This window comes from Furipterus horrens, unplaced genomic scaffold, assembly GCF_987537825.1.
Source record: "Furipterus horrens unplaced genomic scaffold, mFurHor1.1.pri manual_scaffold_16, whole genome shotgun sequence".
In the NCBI taxonomy this organism is placed as follows: Eukaryota; Metazoa; Chordata; class Mammalia; order Chiroptera; family Furipteridae; genus Furipterus; species Furipterus horrens.
Genome location: NW_028327186.1, coordinates 13,567,399 through 13,584,083, shown reverse-complemented (window position 1 = coordinate 13,584,083; position 16,685 = coordinate 13,567,399). Strand labels below are relative to the sequence as shown.

The following is a 16,685-nucleotide window of genomic DNA, read 5'->3' as shown; positions in this document are numbered from 1 at the left end:
AAACGCATTGTAAGAACCGTAGGTAAGGGGAAAGGTAAACTCGAGTTCTCTCTCGGGAGTAGAGGGGGAGAGGGAAATGGGATCTGAGGGATCCAGAGGTGCTCAGAAGCACTGATGACCGATTACTGTAGCGGGTGCAGGGCTTGCACTGTAAACGGGCCTTTCACGTGTTTTCGGAGCGGTTTGCGTGAACGCGTGTGTGTATACGTGTGCACGCACACACTTCCGGTCCTAGGAAGAGCCATCGGTGTCGATGGCTGGCAACAGGTACAAGAACGTGATTCCCACAGAGGCCGAGGGCCACGGGTTCTCCAAGACGGTAGGGACACAGCAAGGGAGGCCTTCAGGGCACAGGTCCCATCTTTCCCTGCTGATGACACTCGCACCCACCGACTTTAGCCTCTTGTGTCCCGGCACCTCCAGGGCTGCCCCAGGACACTGAAGCATGAAGGATCACAGACCCACTAACCCCGGTGAACAACAGTGACTGCTACAGACAATTCTCCTTCACCGTTTCCATTCTTACCGAGTTTTATTCCCAGAAAAGGGGGGAGGGGGGGTAGAAAGGCCCATGAAGAGCAGTCACCGCTCAACTTACAGAAAGGCGAGGCCCCGATCAGAGGCTGCCATCCCTCTTTCCCACCGTCCGGGTTCAAAAGCCAACACGTGCTCACTGTGGAAGAGGGCGGCTGAAATGGGGCTCAAAAGATTTATAAGACCCCCAATTCTGTCTTCCACGCATCCTTTTCTTTTTGTTCTTTTTCTTTCTTCTCACGCTCAGCCTTAGCTTCTTCTTCCTCGTGTCTTCTGATCAGCTGTTCCACTTCCTTCTGTCCGAGGACTCCGATGACCGTCTTTCCATTCTCTCTGGTCGGCGTGGCAATTTCCACTGGGGGCAAACACACACACGCACGGCTGCGTTATAGCAATCACAGGTGCTAAAGTTGTTGCAGCTACCTTCAAATACCGTTTACATTCATCGCCGTTGCAAAATCACGTTAGGTACCTATCGCTAGGTTTTACAGCAGCACAGAAATACTCACGGCGCCGTTATTGCCAATGCGTGCGGCCTTCCATCCCCCGTAATTTCCGCTCGGGTCGCTCCGATAGAGCTGAAAGCCGTAACGCTTATCCCAGCCAATGGACAGCAGCGAGACGCCAAAGGCACGTTTTTCCCTTTAACCAAGAAAAGAGGACCGTCAAGCACATCGGCCGCCCAAAGGCAGTATCGCTACAGTCACTCGAGCTCCCCGAACGTAGCTGAAGCACCTTTCTTGTGAAGCTGAGCATTCGTAAGTGGCTCTGTTCTGGCCACCACAGACTAAGGCCCACCAAAACGTCCACTTGCTTCGGGGAGATGGGCACAGCCAGGAGACGGAGTTAAGACCCGGAGGACCGCTACTCCGCGCTGAGTTTAATTATTAGGTAAGAAAAGCAATCGGTTTCCAGACTTAAAAAGGCTATTTCTGCCTCTCGATGGTCTATTAATAAAACATATGATAATACATATCGCGGAAACCACGAAGCGCAAATGTACAAAAAGTTCTTCACTTACTTTTCAATTTCTTTTTACCATCTCATAAAAAAATTATTACCTAGAAAATGTCTCCCCTTTCTGGAATAAATATGCCCCAGATTTCCTACCTCCAAACTGCGCGTACGCTTGTTTGATATCACAGAGCGCTGTCACCAACTGCTCACGAGGAATTGGCTCCCGATACTGTAATAAATAAATACCTAGGATGAAAACACTGGCATAGTCATCATTTTTTCCTAAGACACAAAAATCTAAGCAAAACATATTCTGGACATAAACCTGCGCCATGGGGGGACATTGACAGTCACCTGTCACTTGAAAGGGGAGCAGGGGAATGTCAACATCCTAACAATCTTATGACCATAGCATTTTATAAGTTCGGGTTAGAAAAAAGAAGCAATTTTCAATTAATAAATCTGCGATGACTCTCATCTTGGCAAAAACGAGTTCTCCTTAGAGATGTCAAGCAAACTGACTTATCTGATCGTCAGTCACACTCTCTCTGACCATACCTTTGGGCAATGAGCCTCAGTTCGTTGGTCAGAACGTTAGCGTCAGAAGTTACGCCGGCCACGGTGCAAGCCATGCCCCTGGAGGAAGAAAAAAAAAAAAATGTATTCATGTGTCTGCAAGCAGAGCAGGTGTCTGAGAGGGCCTTTAAGAAGTATTTGCAAAGCCCCGAGTTCCATGATAAGTTTACCATGCTCGCGTCAATGCTCTGGTTTTCTTCTGAACAGACAGAAACTACAGAAGGTTTATCTTTGTGGGACAAACCTGACGTCGTTTATGATATGAAAGATACACAGCGCCCCCTCCAGTTCTTCGATAGGCGTATTCAGCGCCACGACGCCGAACAGGGCGAGAGAAGGAGCACTAGGAAGCTAAAGCAAGTCCCGAGAGGGTCCAGAAGGAAGACAGAGGTTTTGCCAGAGGGGAAGAAAAACTACCCCCACTCCTGGGTCATCGGTATTCTCACCTCCAAAGGCCTGGCTGGCCGGGGCGGAGGGAGGGGGCTCAGGGGCTAGGCTCCCAGGAAAGGCGCCTTTCCTTTCTTTGCTGCCGCTCCCCGAGGGCTGCGCTGGCTCCCCTAGAGCTGGCACCCTCTGTCACCTGCTGTCACTACACCTCCGCAAGCCTGCCGGCTGCCGAGCGGCCCGTGGCCCGGCGGTGACTCTGGAGGGATGACGCTTCCTTGGACACGCATCCAAAGGCCCTAGAACCGGCACCCGCCTCGTCCCCCACTCAGGGGGGAAGTCTCTGACGGGCAAACCCAGTGCCCCGCCGGCTAGGAGTCCCGCACGCCCAACGACGCGAAACTGACGGGGCTCATCGAAACTGTTCCCAGACCTCCAGGGGTAAGATTCGGGACACTTCCACACAATTCCCGAGTAGCCGTTCTGAACACTCGGGGAGCCTGCCACGTGTCAGACCCTGCGCCAGTGTATTTCACTCGTGTTACTCTAGTTCATTAAACGGCCACCACCACTCGAGGCGGCACCGAAGCCCAGAGAAGGAAAGCAACGGGTGCGAGGTCACACAGACTTAACCCAGATCTGCACACCTACCACGCCTGTACTCCGAACGGTATAGAATAGTTTCTCCGCCTAGGCCTTGGCCCTGCACGTCAAAAGCATAACGCATCGTCCTAAGCCTCAAGGAAGTTTCAAATAAGAATCAAAAGTGTCCACCGGTAAAGGCACAATAACAAGCGTTCGCTTCAAGTTTACTACGGCACACGGGCCAGCCCTCCCGAAATACGTGCGATCCTACGTATGTGAGCACGTGAGATATTGAAACCCTCTCCCCCCTGTGAGCTCACTTACTCATCATCGAGCTTATAAATCTTTTCAGGGACAACAACTTCATCAAGCAGCTCGTGGATGTTGCGTCGCTCTGGTGCAAGCCAAACACCGTCGTTCGCTAAAGTTCCCGGACAGGTGCCCGCACGTCCGATGGCCTCCATGGCGTATTCAACCTGGTACAAGCGACCTGCAAAACACAAGCGGTGAGAAACCGAGACTCCCTTCTGGGTGCTTGCACCACTGGGCCAAGAGAGTCAGCGGGAACCCTGACAGGCTCTACCCTCGAGTCCCTCTGTCGTTCTCTCGTGCTGCGCGTGATCGACCTGGTGACCATAATGACATCAAAACACAAGAGAGCATGAACTATACAAAAAGTGTCTTGACTTCCGCCCCACCCCCACCCCCACCCCCACCCCCCCAAAAGTCAAGCACTTAAAAATACTTTTGAGACAGATTCTACAATTCCTATTTTGCCTCCTGGAGAAAATATAGTGGTCCTGGAGTCATAGCTTCGAGACCGCAAAGGAAAATATATACCCATGACTCCCGTCCACTGAAAGTAACTCCTGCGTAAAACACATCCTGGCACCCAGAGTCCAGTGTGTAGCAGGGAACCGATCATTTCTTCCCACTCCCATTTTCTCACGCAGGTCTGTAAGCTGAGTACCAGACCCTTTGTCAGGCGATAGCTTACGGACGTGTGCGGAACTTACCGTGTGTTCTGAACTTTACGGCTCCTGTCAAAAGAAAGTAAGGTAAGATCCTTACTAAAACGAAAGTTACAACTGAAAAAGCATTTCCACGGCTTAAAACCGTTCCGTCCACCCCCTTCTTTGGCCGAGGTGAGGGACGCAAACACGATTTGACACAGGTGGAGACCGAGGCACCGGGGCTGGAGGGGAAAATCGAAAAAGCCCTTTTTTGAAAAAAAAAAAAACCAACGCAGAAAAGGAGCCCAAATGAGACGCGGTAGAGGCAGAAAGAGGGATGAGACCCTGCAGGTCCAAGAGGAAGAACTGGGGAAGGAGAAAGAACGGGGCGTCCAGGCGGAGCAGGAAGCTTCAGCAGAAAACACTGAGTCGGACGCCTCACGGGCAAGAGACAAACGGCCGAAGCTCAAAAAAAAAAAAAAGAAAAGAAAGAATCGCAGCCGCTCGAAAGCTAAGCCAGTATCCCGACCACGGAGTCCAGGAGGACGGACACGTGAAGAGGGGCAGAGGCTTCTCCCGGGAGGGCTGGGGTCCTGCATGCGGAAGGAGGCGGGGGGTTGGGGGTGGGGGCGTGGGGCGACCTCGGCCCCCAGAGCACATTTCCCAAATAGCGGAACACCAGACGAAGGCCGCAGGACCGGCGCGCCCAGACGAGATTTCTTAAAGGTGGGCCGGGGCCTCGGGGCCTGCCTGGCACTTTGGGAGGCGGTGACCTGCGACCAGGCCGCCGGAGAGTCCTCATCCCCATGCTCCACGCCGGCCGGCGCAGCCGGCACCCCCGCGGCGCCCGAAAGGCAGGTACTAACCGGAGAAGAAAAACTGGAATCGGGGGCTACACGAAGGGCCTCACGCCACAGGAAGAACCCACTATCGGACACACCCCGCCGAGTGTCCGCTGCCCATGTGGCCCACGCTCGTGCGCAGAACGATCTCGCGGGGTGGGGCAGGGGGCGGGGAGAACGGGCCGAAGATACGGAAGTCCTCCGGGGGCGGGGCCGAGGGCAAGGAAGCCCTTCGGGGGCGGAGACAAGGTGGCGGAAGACTCCCGGAAGCGGGGCGGGGCCGAACACCGGGAAGTCCTCTGGGGTGGGACCAACGTGGCGGAAGTGCGGCGGAAGGTCAGACCTCCCCGGAGGCGGCTCCTAAGCCCTCCGGGGGCGGGGACCAGGTGCCGGCGGCCTATCTGAAGCGGGGCGGGGGGCGGTGCAAGACCGTCCTCCACATCTTTCCAAACAGTACATTTCACTTACAGCGAGTTTACGCGGCGACACATTCAGCAGGCTATTTATATCGCCCTGCTTTTCTCCCCGCCAGGCCGGTCATATATCATGCTAAGTCCATCAACATTTCTTCTGAGAAGGAGCCAAGTCCATTTTTATTTCCTCTGGGAGATGCTGGGACTAGGTTCATTTGCATGCAGTTCATTTGCGTACGTCAAAAGTCCGGGTGGGCGTTCCAGCCGCCGCCAGGTTCTGATGCCAAAATCTTTGTCAAAAGCCAAAATCTCCGAGTGGCCAGCCTGCCACTGCCTCTCTGACCTCATCTCCTGCACTCCTCCCCAGGGGTCACTCGCCTCTAGCCACACGGGCCTCCTCGCTGCTCCGCAAACACACCGGCACACGCCAGCCTCGGGGCCTTTGCACTCGCGACAGTTCCCCGGCCTGACACACCCTCCCCGGGGTAGTCCCACGGCCCGGCCGCTTCTCGGGGACACCTTTCCAGACCATGCTATTCAGACCCCGACACGCCCTGTCCTCCTTCCCAGTGTATTCTTCTCCAAGCTTACCAACACCCAAGGAGCCGAGGCACAGGCTTGAATCTCTGTGAAGCTGCTACGTAGAAAAAAATACCGAGGCCACAGCTAGAACGGCAGCTTCGTAAAGCTTGGACGTACACTCTGCGTCCCTAGAGTGCCGCCGCCGCCGGGCGTCCCTAGAGTCGCGGAGAGGACAGAAGATGAAATAGCTTAGCGGACGGCCCCCGAGCGATTTGACCTACAGAGGAGGATGGCATTGAATACAGAATGACATGCACACCTACCACACCCACTAACTGAGATATGGCGAGGCCAAACTGGATTTTTATCTTGTCATTCGTGGGTGTTCCACAGGACGGACCCATCTTTCGTCGCCTCGAAATCAATCCTTAAACAAGCCATCCTCATGTTTTGCAATAAAGAACGGTTCAGCTAATCCTGTCTAACAAATTTTTAAAAGTTAGCGTACCGGCTTCTCTCCTACAAATAACTTTTAAAAGTTCGTCATCATTAGTGAACCAAACTATTAGTTAGGCTATTATTAATAGTACTTTTAAGATGAAATATTAATACAATTCTTTGTGATCAATAAGGAACACTCCAGTTCAGATATGTTTTTAAGTTGAATCAGAGGACTCTCATGGAAATAGGCAGAGTTCCCTAAGAAGCACTCGGTACTTAGTACAGACTTATTTAACTTCCGAGTAACAGAAGCCTTTAAATGACCAGTTAGGGGGTTGCTTGACACACAATTTCAAACCTAGAAAACATGTAGGGAAGTAAAATAAACGTATCAACGGTAGATGTAAAAGAAACGTGCTTTAATTTCCATGTTTTTAGAAAAGACTTTATTGATGTATCTTTAGAGGGGAAGTGGGGAGAAATAGAGGGGGAGAAACATGAGTGTGTGGTCACTTCTCATGCACCCACACTGACTGGGGACCTGGCCTGCAACCCAGGCCTGTGCCCTGACTGGGAATCGAACCAGCAACCCTTTAGTTCACTCAATCCACGGAGCCACACCAGGCAGACATACATGATTTTAATATACAAAGATATACGAAGTACATAGTAGGTGCTCACTTTGTTGAATGCATACACGAATGAACACATGAGTCCATACCATCTGACAATTCCCTTTTCTTTCCAATATTCGGAGTTTCATCGTCGGTCGCGAAACAACTTTCACCTAGTTGCAGAAATTTGCTACTAAGGATGATGAGGCATTAGCCTGCGCTTCTTAAAATCGGAGACCTAGTCTTACTCAGATTTGAGTATGAAGAGAGGGGATAACAGCACGCTGGTTAAGAACACAGGATTTTCAGGTGGACGGCTTGGGTTCCTTCCAGCCTCTAACACCTGCTGTCTGACCTGAAAGCAAGTTACCTCCTTCTCTGCATATCAGTTTTGCCTTCTGTAAAACTGACCACGGTGAGGATGAAATAAAACTGTGCATGGAAGTGCCAGCACGGGGTCATTCTGATTATTCCACAAATGACTACTAGAGTAATGGTAACCGATAGACCTCCAAAGACACAAATACACAGAAATATTGCAACAAAAGCAGTCACTGCCTGCAGAGCTACTGATTCTGCCTGAAACCTCCCGGAGGGCCACTAAAGGTCGTTTCCCTACAGATCACCCGAGGAAAGGAACCTTGCAAAATACGAGGGAAGAGCTTGTCTGTGGAACTGGGCACTCTCTGCACAGTACAATGACAGTTCAATAAGAAGCTTCCCCAGAGTCTACACCCTTTAAAGCTAATAATGATAATTAGAAGAGCAACCTACTAATAGCACACAGATGACATATTTCAAAAAAAAAAAAAAAGTGAAGGGGTTCAAGCAGTGACGCACACTAAAAACAGTGTAAGAACAAAAACAAGAAGGTATTGGGCCGATAGTTAAAAATAAAAACAACACGGGCGAAAAACTGGGACAACCGTAAAAGAACAACAATTTAAAACAAGACCCAAAAATTGCCAATAACAAGAGACAAAGTAAACTGGATACATAAAAGGTATAAATAAGAAAAATGACATTAACACTCTGAGAGACTTAAGTTTTGGCTGTACAAATTCAATTTTAACTTTGAATATCATTTCTCTAGTACTGTCTCAAATTTGGGGACTTAGAAGAATGATTTACCTAAAAAATTTGGTGACTAAGGAAGGACAAAGGACTGAAAAGCTGAAAACCTTATTTTGAATACTTGGCACCACCACTCGTTTAGCTGTGAACCTGCACGTGCCACAATATCCTAACCTACATCAATATGGATATCTATTGGCACAATGTCAATAACTGTTAAAAGTGTATGGCAAGAACTCTTCAAGTCATTATATTTGAATATTTTATGTATGTTTGAATTTTTTAATTCTAGAAAATTAATAAGAAAGAATAACTTCTGCTTTGCTGCCTCACCGTTGTGCAGAAAAAATTAAATAAGCTACATTATCTTACTAAGTCAGGTAGTATCTAGGTAGTTTGCCATTCTTTTTTTTTTTTTTTTTAACCCCCGCTACGACTACTCACACTTAGTGTGCTGGGACAGACGTGCGCTCTGCACAGTCTCCCGCTGGCCTTACTCCTCGCTTTCGGGGTTCCTACAGCCACCCCGAAAGAGCACTGGGCCTGATGATGGGGTACATACGAAGCGTTTCTGGAAACCTGTTAGCTCTTCTGAAGCTCCATCCAGGAAGGCTGAGTCTATTAAAGATAGAAGCCTGTTAACCCTAGGCTCATTAACGCTAAACCTATCAACCCTGAGCCTAGCCATCTAGCCCTATCCGTACAATGGACTCGGTGAGCTTCCCTTAGCTGTAATTCCCAGAGTTCCCCACAGGAGGGCAGCACTGGGACAGACGGGGAGCCACAGCCGGCAAGCACACTGACAGGTTGATGGAAGAGTTCCTCTGGAGCGCACAGGAGCAGGTGAAGCGCGTTGAGTTCAGTGGACTTAAGTGGCTTCTTGGCAATCCCAGAGCCTGGCGTCTGAATCGAGAGGTGATGATTTGCACTTTCTAAAAAAGTCTGAGCACCATCAGATTAAGTAAATGTTGAGTTTACTATTGTAATTTGATACCGTAAACCTCTCCATAGAATTGCGGAGGACGTGTAAGACCTTCGGGAGCAGGACAGAGGACCCCGAAGTCCCGGGGCGGGGGGGGGGCAGGGAAGGGGACGCGGCAGTTCTTCGGGGGTGGGGACAGGGTGGCGGAAGACTCCCGGAAGCGAGGCGAGGCCGAACACCCGGAAGACCTTCGGGGTGGGACCAAGATGGCGGGGCAGGCTGCTTAGACCTTCGGGGGTCGGGCCTCGGCTGCGAGAGACCTCCTAGGGCGGGAACAAGATGGCGGGTCCGCTGCAAGCGGAAGTCGCCCGGAAGTCCTCTGGGGTGGGACCGGGAGGGCGGAAGTGTCCCGGAAGTGCGGCGGAAGGTCAGACTTCCCGGAAGCGGCTCCTAAGTCTTCCAGGGGCGGGGGCGAGGTGCCGGAACGCTATCGGAGGATGTGTAAGACCTTCGGGAGCAGGATAGAGGACCCCGAAGTCCTGGGGCGGGGGTGGGGCAGGGAAGGGGACGCGGCAGTTCTCCGGGGGCGGGGACAGGGTGGCGGAAGACTCCCGGAAGCGGGGCGAGGCCGAACACCCGGAAGACCTTCGGGGTGGGACCAAGATGGCGGGGCAGGCTGCGTAGACCTTCGGGGGTTGGGCCACGGCTGCGTGAGACCTTCTAGGGCGGGAACAAGATGGCGGGTCCGCCGCAAGCGGAAGTCGCCCGGAAGTCCTCTGGGGTGGGACCGGGAGGGCGGAAGTGTCCCGGAAGTGCGGCGGAAGGTCAGACTTCCCGGAAGCGGCTCCTAAGTCCTCCAGGGGCGGGGCCGAGGTGCCGGCAGCCTGTCGGAAGCGGGGCGGAGGGTGTGTAAGACCTTTGGGAGCAGGATAGAGGACCCCGAAGTGCCAGTGCGTGGCAGGGAAGGGGACGCGCTAGTTCTAGTTCTTCGGGGGCGGGGACAGGGTGGCGGAAGACACCCGGAAGCGGCGCGAGGCCGAACACCCGGAAGACCTTCGGGGTGGGACCAAGATGGCGGGGCAGGCTGCGTAGACCTTCGGGGGTTGGGCCTCGGCTGCGTGAGACCTCCTAGGGCGGGAACAAGATGGCGGGTCCACCGCAAGCGAAAGTCACCCGGAAGTCCTTTGGGGTCGGACCGGGAGGGCGGAAGTGTCCCGGAAGTGCGGCGGAAGGTCAGACTTCCCGGAAGCGGCTCCTAAGTCCTCCAGGGGCGGGGCCGAGGTGCCGGCAGCCTGTCGGAAGCGGGGCGGAGGGTGTGTAAGACCTTCGGGAGCAGGATAGAGGACCCCGAAGTGCCAGTGCGTGGCAGGGAAGGGGACGCGCTAGTTCTAGTTCTTCGGGGGCGGGGACAGGGTGGCGGAAGACACCCGGAAGCGGCGCGAGGCCGAACACCCGGAAGACCTTCGGGGTGGGACCAAGATGGCGGGGCAGGCTGCGTAGACCTTCGGGGGTTGGGCCTCGGCTGCGTGAGACCTCCTAGGGCGGGAACAAGATGGCGGGTCCGCCGCGAGCGGAAGTCGCCCGGAAGTCCTCTGGGGTGGGACCGGGAGGGCGGAAGTGTCCCGGAAGTGCGGCGGAAGGTCAGACTTCCCGGAGGCGGCTCCTAAGTCCTCCAGGGGCGGGGCCGAGGTGGCGGCAGCCTGTCGGAAGCGGGGCGGAGGGAGTGTAAGATCTTCGGGAGCAGGCTAGAGGGCCCCGAAGTCCCACGGGGACAGGGAAGAGGACGGGGTAGTTCTTCGGGGGCGGGAGACACAGAGTGCAGAGAGGAGAGCATTCCAGAGAGGGTGAGGGACAGACAGAGGGCGGTCCAGAGGGGGGCGGGGGTCCAGGACAGAGCATCAGCAACAAGGCAGTGGCGAGTTGCAGGTCAGAATGAAGAAAGTGGACTTTATTCTCAGGACGAGGGAAAGCAGGGGCTGATTCGGGTTTATATAGAACATACTATTTGTGTGTGTGTGTAGCGGGCTGGGGGGGGGGGGCGGTGTCCTCTTAAAGCCAAAGAATACGACAGTGCAAATACAAAATTGGGCATCAAATTGAAAATCAGAATGAGAAACCTCACCAAATCACCGCGGTGGTTCGATGAGCCGACATACCCGTAAGGCACCCCCCCGCCGGCGTTTCCGGCATCACGAGACCTGAATCCCCAGATGGTAACTGCACACACCTTAAGGATGAAGTTTGCCACAGACGAGCTTCTGACTTGGCCCATGTCAAGCCCTGTTCCTCTCCCACTGTCCGGGAACTTCCAACGATGGTGACAACTTCTGTTCCTATGCCTTCCTGTCACTATACTGGGTATGCAGGCTCAGCGGGTGGGTGAGGAACACGTCCCGAGAGCCATTTCGACCCTGAGGTGAGTAACAATAACCTCACTACACATGGAAGTATCTGCGAACAAGTATGTTCCGCTGCAGAAACAGACGGTAGCGCTTATTAACTGCAGGTAGAAGACCTTACTTTTGCCGACTTTACAAAAAGCACGAGCACGGAACACATTGTGAGGGTCCCTTCCCAGGCCTCGGGAGCGAGGGGTCCTGAAGCTTAAGCTTTGCTCACTTCGCAGCAGATCTGTGAAATTCTCGCATGGGGAACCGACGGAAGGGTTCAATGTGCTCTGAGGAGAGCTGGAGGGGACAAGTGTGGGAGGCTGGCACTGCGGCGGTGGCCCTGGAGCCTTCCTGGGATGAGACCAGGGCCCCACCCCCCACCCCCCCCACCCCCGCCTCAGCCAAGACCGACTGCTCTCGTCTGCGGCCCCTTTTCCTCTGTGGCCATAATCTCTCCTGCACAGGAGCTGCCACGCGCCCGCCGTGGGCCTGCCGCGGCGTCCGCAGCTGTCATCCCTCCGCCCGTCTGGTCTGGGTCGGCTCAGCCCACGGTCGTTCTTAAACCAACCGCTGGAGACGGAGAGAGGGCACACCCGGCTACCCCGAGGGATGTGCCACCTGGGTCAGAGGAACAGACAAACGCATTGTAAGAACCGTAGGTAAGGGGAAAGGTAAACTCGAGTTCTCTCTCGGGAGTAGAGGGGGAGAGGGAAATGGGATCTGAGGGATCCAGAGGTGCTCAGAAGCACTGATGACCGATTACTGTAGCGGGTGCAGGGCTTGCACTGTAAACGGGCCTTTCACGTGTTTTCGGAGCGGTTTGCGTGAACGCGTGTGTGTATACGTGTGCACGCACACACTTCCGGTCCTAGGAAGAGCCATCGGTGTCGATGGCTGGCAACAGGTACAAGAACGTGATTCCCACAGAGGCCGAGGGCCACGGGTTCTCCAAGACGGTAGGGACACAGCAAGGGAGGCCTTCAGGGCACAGGTCCCATCTTTCCCTGCTGATGACACTCGCACCCACCGACTTTAGCCTCTTGTGTCCCGGCACCTCCAGGGCTGCCCCAGGACACTGAAGCATGAAGGATCACAGACCCACTAACCCCGGTGAACAACAGTGACTGCTACAGACAATTCTCCTTCACCGTTTCCATTCTTACCGAGTTTTATTCCCAGAAAAGGGGGGAGGGGGGGTAGAAAGGCCCATGAAGAGCAGTCACCGCTCAACTTACAGAAAGGCGAGGCCCCGATCAGAGGCTGCCATCCCTCTTTCCCACCGTCCGGGTTCAAAAGCCAACACGTGCTCACTGTGGAAGAGGGCGGCTGAAATGGGGCTCAAAAGATTTATAAGACCCCCAATTCTGTCTTCCACGCATCCTTTTCTTTTTGTTCTTTTTCTTTCTTCTCACGCTCAGCCTTAGCTTCTTCTTCCTCGTGTCTTCTGATCAGCTGTTCCACTTCCTTCTGTCCGAGGACTCCGATGACCGTCTTTCCATTCTCTCTGGTCGGCGTGGCAATTTCCACTGGGGGCAAACACACACACGCACGGCTGCGTTATAGCAATCACAGGTGCTAAAGTTGTTGCAGCTACCTTCAAATACCGTTTACATTCATCGCCGTTGCAAAATCACGTTAGGTACCTATCGCTAGGTTTTACAGCAGCACAGAAATACTCACGGCGCCGTTATTGCCAATGCGTGCGGCCTTCCATCCCCCGTAATTTCCGCTCGGGTCGCTCCGATAGAGCTGAAAGCCGTAACGCTTATCCCAGCCAATGGACAGCAGCGAGACGCCAAAGGCACGTTTTTCCCTTTAACCAAGAAAAGAGGACCGTCAAGCACATCGGCCGCCCAAAGGCAGTATCGCTACAGTCACTCGAGCTCCCCGAACGTAGCTGAAGCACCTTTCTTGTGAAGCTGAGCATTCGTAAGTGGCTCTGTTCTGGCCACCACAGACTAAGGCCCACCAAAACGTCCACTTGCTTCGGGGAGATGGGCACAGCCAGGAGACGGAGTTAAGACCCGGAGGACCGCTACTCCGCGCTGAGTTTAATTATTAGGTAAGAAAAGCAATCGGTTTCCAGACTTAAAAAGGCTATTTCTGCCTCTCGATGGTCTATTAATAAAACATATGATAATACATATCGCGGAAACCACGAAGCGCAAATGTACAAAAAGTTCTTCACTTACTTTTCAATTTCTTTTTACCATCTCATAAAAAAATTATTACCTAGAAAATGTCTCCCCTTTCTGGAATAAATATGCCCCAGATTTCCTACCTCCAAACTGCGCGTACGCTTGTTTGATATCACAGAGCGCTGTCACCAACTGCTCACGAGGAATTGGCTCCCGATACTGTAATAAATAAATACCTAGGATGAAAACACTGGCATAGTCATCATTTTTTCCTAAGACACAAAAATCTAAGCAAAACATATTCTGGACATAAACCTGCGCCATGGGGGGACATTGACAGTCACCTGTCACTTGAAAGGGGAGCAGGGGAATGTCAACATCCTAACAATCTTATGACCATAGCATTTTATAAGTTCGGGTTAGAAAAAAGAAGCAATTTTCAATTAATAAATCTGCGATGACTCTCATCTTGGCAAAAACGAGTTCTCCTTAGAGATGTCAAGCAAACTGACTTATCTGATCGTCAGTCACACTCTCTCTGACCATACCTTTGGGCAATGAGCCTCAGTTCGTTGGTCAGAACGTTAGTGTCAGAAGTTACGCCGGCCACGGTGCAAGCCATGCCCCTGGAGGAAGAAAAAAAAAAAAATGTATTCATGTGTCTGCAAGCAGAGCAGGTGTCTGAGAGGGCCTTTAAGAAGTATTTGCAAAGCCCCGAGTTCCATGATAAGTTTACCATGCTCGCGTCAATGCTCTGGTTTTCTTCTGAACAGACAGAAACTACAGAAGGTTTATCTTTGCGGGACAAACCTGACGTCGTTTATGATATGAAAGATACACAGCGCCCCCTCCAGTTCTTCGATAGGCGTATTCAGCGCCACGACGCCGAACAGGGCGAGAGAAGGAGCACTAGGAAGCTAAAGCAAGTCCCGAGAGGGTCCAGAAGGAAGACAGAGGTTTTGCCAGAGGGGAAGAAAAACTACCCCCACTCCTGGGTCATCGGTATTCTCACCTCCAAAGGCCTGGCTGGCCGGGGCGGAGGGAGGGGGCTCAGGGGCTAGGCTCCCAGGAAAGGCGCCTTTCCTTTCTTTGCTGCCGCTCCCCGAGGGCTGCGCTGGCTCCCCTAGAGCTGGCACCCTCTGTCACCTGCTGTCACTACACCTCCGCAAGCCTGCCGGCTGCCGAGCGGCCCGTGGCCCGGCGGTGACTCTGGAGGGATGACGCTTCCTTGGACACGCATCCAAAGGCCCTAGAACCGGCACCCGCCTCGTCCCCCACTCAGGGGGGAAGTCTCTGACGGGCAAACCCAGTGCCCCGCCGGCTAGGAGTCCCGCACGCCCAACGACGCGAAACTGACGGGGCTCATCGAAACTGTTCCCAGACCTCCAGGGGTAGGATTCGGGACACTTCCACACAATTCCCGAGTAGCCGCTCGGAACACTCGGGGAGCCTGCCACGTGTCAGACCCTGCGCCAGTGTATTTCACTCGTGTTACTCTAGTTCATTAAACGGCCACCACCACTCGAGGCGGCACCGAAGCCCAGAGAAGGAAAGCAACGGGTGCGAGGTCACACAGACTTAACCCAGATCTGCACACCTACCACGCCTGTACTCCGAACGGTATAGAGTAGTTTCTCCACCTAGGGCTTGGCCCTGCACGTCAAAAGCATAACGCATCGTCCTAAGCCTCAAGGAAGTTTCAAATAAGAATCAAAAGTGTCCACCGGTAAAGGCACAATAACAAGCGTTCGCTTCAAGTTTACTACGGCACACGGGCCAGCCCTCCCGAAATACGTGCGATCCTACGTATGTGAGCACGTGAGATATTGAAACCCTCTCCCCCCTGTGAGCTCACTTACTCATCATCGAGCTTATAAATTTTTTCAGGGACAACAACTTCATCAAGCAGCTCGTGGATGTTGCGTCGCTCTGCTGCAAGCCAAACACCGTCGTTCGCTAAAGTTCCCGGACAGGTGCCCGCACGTCCGATGGCCTCCATGGCGTATTCAACCTGGTACAAGCGACCTGCAAAACACAAGCGGTGAGAAACCGAGACTCCCTTCTGGGTGCTTGCACCACTGGGCCAAGAGAGTCAGCGGGAACCCTGACAGGCTCTACCCTCGAGTCCCTCTGTCGTTCTCTCGTGCTGCGCGTGATCGACCTGGTGACCATAATGACATCAAAACACAAGAGAGCATGAACTATACAAAAAGTGTCTTGACTTCCGCCCCACCCCCACCCCCACCCCCCCAAAAGTCAAGCACTTAAAAATACTTTTGAGACAGATTCTACAACTCCTATTTTGCCTCCTGGAGAAAATATAGTGGTCCTGGAGTCATAGCTTCGAGACCGCAAAGGAAAATATATACCCATGACTCCCGTCCACTGAAAGTAACTCCTGCGTAAAACACATCCTGGCACCCAGAGTCCAGTGTGTAGCAGGGAACCGATCATTTCTTCCCACTCCCATTTTCTCACGCAGGTCTGTAAGCTGAGTACCAGACCCTTTGTCAGGCGATAGCTTACGGACGTGTGCGGAACTTACCGTGTGTTCTGAACTTTACGGCTCCTGTCAAAAGAAAGTAAGGTAAGATCCTTACTAAAACGAAAGTTACAACTGAAAAAGCATTTCCACGGCTTAAAACCGTTCCGTCCACCCCCTTCTTTGGCCGAGGTGAGGGACGCAAACACGATTTGACACAGGTGGAGACCGAGGCACCGGGGCTGGAGGGGAAAATCGAAAAAGCCCTTTTTTGAAAAAAAAAAAAACCAACGCAGAAAAGGAGCCCAAATGAGACGCGGTAGAGGCAGAAAGAGGGATGAGACCCTGCAGGTCCAAGAGGAAGAACTGGGGAAGGAGAAAGAACGGGGCGTCCAGGCGGAGCAGGAAGCTTCAGCAGAAAACACTGAGTCGGACGCCTCACGGGCAAGAGACAAACGGCCGAAGCTCAAAAAAAAAAAAAAGAAAAGAAAGAATCGCAGCCGCTCGAAAGCTAAGCCAGTATCCCGACCACGGAGTCCAGGAGGACGGACACGTGAAGAGGGGCAGAGGCTTCTCCCGGGAGGGCTGGGGTCCTGCATGCGGAAGGAGGCGGGGGGTTGGGGGTGGGGGCGTGGGGCGACCTCGGCCCCCAGAGCACATTTCCCAAATAGCGGAACACCAGACGAAGGCCGCAGGACCGGCGCGCCCAGACGAGATTTCTTAAAGGTGGGCCGGGGCCTCGGGGCCTGCCTGGCACTTTGGGAGGCGGTGACCTGCGACCAGGCCGCCGGAGAGTCCTCATCCCCATGCTCCACGCCGGCCGGCGCAGCCGGCACCCCCGCGGCGCCCGAAAGGCAG

General features: G+C 53.5%; 2 long non-coding RNA genes across 2 annotated transcripts; both read right to left on the bottom strand.

Moving 5' to 3' along the window:
- Positions 1–451: 451 nt before the first annotated feature.
- LOC149992220 (uncharacterized) lies at positions 452–2,122 on the bottom strand. The gene is made up of 3 exons (XR_016508491.1): positions 2,050–2,122; positions 1,645–1,720; positions 452–889 (listed from the first exon to the last, which is right to left on the bottom strand). It is a non-coding gene; the product is annotated as an uncharacterized LOC149992220 (long non-coding RNA).
- Positions 2,123–12,294: 10,172 nt separating this feature from the next.
- LOC149992219 (uncharacterized) lies at positions 12,295–13,933 on the bottom strand. The gene is made up of 3 exons (XR_016508498.1): positions 13,894–13,933; positions 13,489–13,564; positions 12,295–12,733 (listed from the first exon to the last, which is right to left on the bottom strand). It is a non-coding gene; the product is annotated as an uncharacterized LOC149992219 (long non-coding RNA).
- Between the last annotated feature and the right edge of the window lie 2,752 nt (positions 13,934–16,685).